At 53.0% G+C, this 2674-nt stretch overlaps 1 protein-coding gene across 1 annotated transcript in view; it reads left to right on the top strand.

Annotated features, from left to right (window-relative positions):
• The first annotated feature begins 2012 nt into the window (after positions 1-2012).
• Positions 2013-2674, top strand: part of MTSS1L (MTSS1L, I-BAR domain containing) — a 140701-nt gene continuing 140039 nt past the window's right edge. The window contains exon 1 of the mRNA XM_019505826.1: positions 2013-2651. The gene's annotated coding sequence lies outside the window, so the exon portion shown is untranslated. The remainder of the gene's footprint in view (positions 2652-2674) is intronic.

The following is a 2674-nucleotide window of genomic DNA, read 5'->3' as shown; positions in this document are numbered from 1 at the left end:
AAAATCGATGCAAACTGATAGGTGTGATGAACCAAATTCATCTTGCCTCTGTGTGTGGGCTGCTTGCCTCACCCTTTGAACAGTGCTTGTCCCCTTGCGTGGTAGGCAGGTTGTGGCCTGGACCACATCTACCTGTGCGTGTACCACAGCCTCAGATTACTTTGCTATCAGATTACAGCTCCTTTGCGTACCATCTACCTGTGTGTGCGTACCACAGCCTCCGGGCCCTCCTGTGCTCTAGGTAACATATTTAACACACAACAGCTGCAACAGTGGTAGGTTGCTTAAGTGTTGTCTTTGGCAGGTGGGTTTCACAGTCTGTCTTCAACCCCAAGGCCTTGCTGCTACACCATGGGTGGTTGCAGTGCTGCTAGCATGCATCATACCTCATTCAGATATGGCTCTGCAGCATACCAGGGCTCTAGCTGGATCTTCCCAACGTGCAAAAATAAAGCTGTTTCCTCCCTGGAGAAGCCAAATGCTGCGTTGCAGATGATTGCATCATGTCCCCAGCCCAGCTGCAAAATGACCACACCAAGGGTTCCTTCAGAGCTGGTTTAGATGCTAGAGAAAAAGTGTCTAGGTACTGCTGGTATGGGGCTGTCTGCAGAGAAGGCTGTTTCTGAGGCATCTGGCCAAGAGGGGAGGGACTAACAAGGCCATATCTACACAGAGAGAAAAAGGCAGGGGCCCAGGTTCCTCATAGCTTGGACTCTGCTTCCTCTAAACCTAGAGGGGCCCAGTGTAGTACTGACAAGTTATGTCTCTGGGTAAGAGCTTAGGTATGAATTTGGATCCTGAGGTTTGGGCCTGGGCCTGGCCTGGCCTGGCCTGGCCTGGAGTATTGCCTCAGCCCTGCATAAAAACGACAGCCAGATAAAAAATCATTTTCTGAGCTTCCTTAAAACACAGAGGTGCCAGGATCATCTCCTGTGGAAGGGATGCCAACCTGCAATGTCTGCCCTGCAGCCTACATTGGCTATCTTTAGGGGGCATAAAATGGCCCCCCTGGGGTGGGTGTGGGAGAGTATCTTTGCTGCAGCAGGTGGGCTGCTCTTCTGGTTTGATAGGAACCATCCCTGTCCCTTTTCCCTGGGGATACTGGGAGGCTTGAGACAGAAAAGGGCTTTGCATGCTCTCAGGCATTTGCATTAGAGGATTGTCAAGCCTCAAATTAAAAAAAACCAAAAATTTATCTTGCCGTTGGAGCACAAGGCAACAAAAAGGGGTTTGTTTCCTCCAGATAAGCAGCAGTCCCTGCCTGACCTAATCTCTGCCAGCGCACCACTGGCTCCCAGGCCTCAAGGAATCCCCTCCCAGCCCTGCAGCCAGGAGCTAATCCTTGGAGCCTGCCAGGCCTCAATCGGCTGGCTCCCCCCCTTCAGCCTGCTGAAATCAGCCCCGTCCTGGCCAATGGGGAACTTGTCTGCTTGAACCTGACCTGAAGCAGGCACCTGCTGGAAGGCCCCAGAGCTGCCTGCAGCCTTTCCAGCAGCCCCGTCTGGGGGAAGAGAGCAGGTCAGCCCCATCCCCCAAGGCAACCCGTCTTCCTCACTGCCCCAGCTGGGGCTTGGCATCCAACACCTGCCCTGCCCCAACTGGTCCCCAAGCAACCCTAAGGGCCCAGTGGCATATCAGCCTCCCAAACAAGACCCTGATCCCCTGGGCCCTGACCCAGGGGCACCTCCCAGTAAATCTGGGCAAAAGCAATTCTGAGTTAATGAGGGCGAAGTAGATGAAATGGCCTTTTAACAGAGACGGGCTGAAGGAAGGGACTGTGATGCTATGTCAGATCCCAGAGCCCCCAGCCCTAGGTCTGCGCACAAAACCCCAGCCGGGGCTGCCCTGGGGCTCAGATTTCAAAGCTCGAATGAGCCCAGGGAACAGGCGCCCCCCCCCCCCCCCCGGCTTTTAATTTCCCACAGTTAAGTGCCCTCCTCCCTCTGCTCTCTAATGGGTCACTCCCTCCATAGTCCATGTGACAGGCGAGCCCTCCCTCCTATCGGATTACAGCTCCTTTGCTACACTCACCGCCTGCCTGAATCTCTTTGCTGGTTGCTACAATCCCCAGCCCAGACCCCCCGCAGCCCTTCCAGGATCGTATCCCTTTTGCCTTGCTGCACAGCATCTCCTGGCCTCGCCTGGCTTTCTTTTCTATTTTTTGGTGAGGTGAAGGCCTGCTGGTGGGGGGGCTGTTTTTCTCTGGAGGCAGGTTGGGCTGGGGGGTGGGAGAAGGAGAGAGGAGATTTCAGCATCCAGGCACCAGCCCTCTCCCAAAAGATGGCTTTAGGAGGTTGGATATCTTCTCTGGAGCTGGGAGCAGCTGCTGAATGGTGAGGCTGACAGTTGCAATAAAAGAAGTAACCAGAGTGAAATCGAGGAGAGGACTGGCAATGAGACTGATTCACTGAAAAGCAGGCTAGATTTTTTTTTTTTAAGTGCTGCATTTCTGGCTACAGCAGGATACTTTTAAAATTGTTTTCTCGTGGCTTTTTTTTTGGGGGGGGAGGGTTTAAATCCAGACTGGATCACAAGAAGAAGGGCTGGAACTGGAGACACTCCTGAAAATTTGCCCTGTTTTCTGGTTATTTCCTGGTGGATTCTTTTTTGTTTGTTCGTTCACCTGGATTGCAATACAGATTGGTATTTTCCTCTCTGTCTTTTGGCTGCTCTG

Source organism: Gavialis gangeticus, unplaced genomic scaffold, assembly GCF_001723915.1.
Source record: "Gavialis gangeticus isolate Ggan-Ray unplaced genomic scaffold, GavGan_comp1, whole genome shotgun sequence".
Classification (NCBI taxonomy): Eukaryota; Metazoa; Chordata; order Crocodylia; family Gavialidae; genus Gavialis; species Gavialis gangeticus.
Note: the sequence above shows the minus strand (reverse complement) of the source record. Positions and strands in the feature narration are given on the sequence as shown.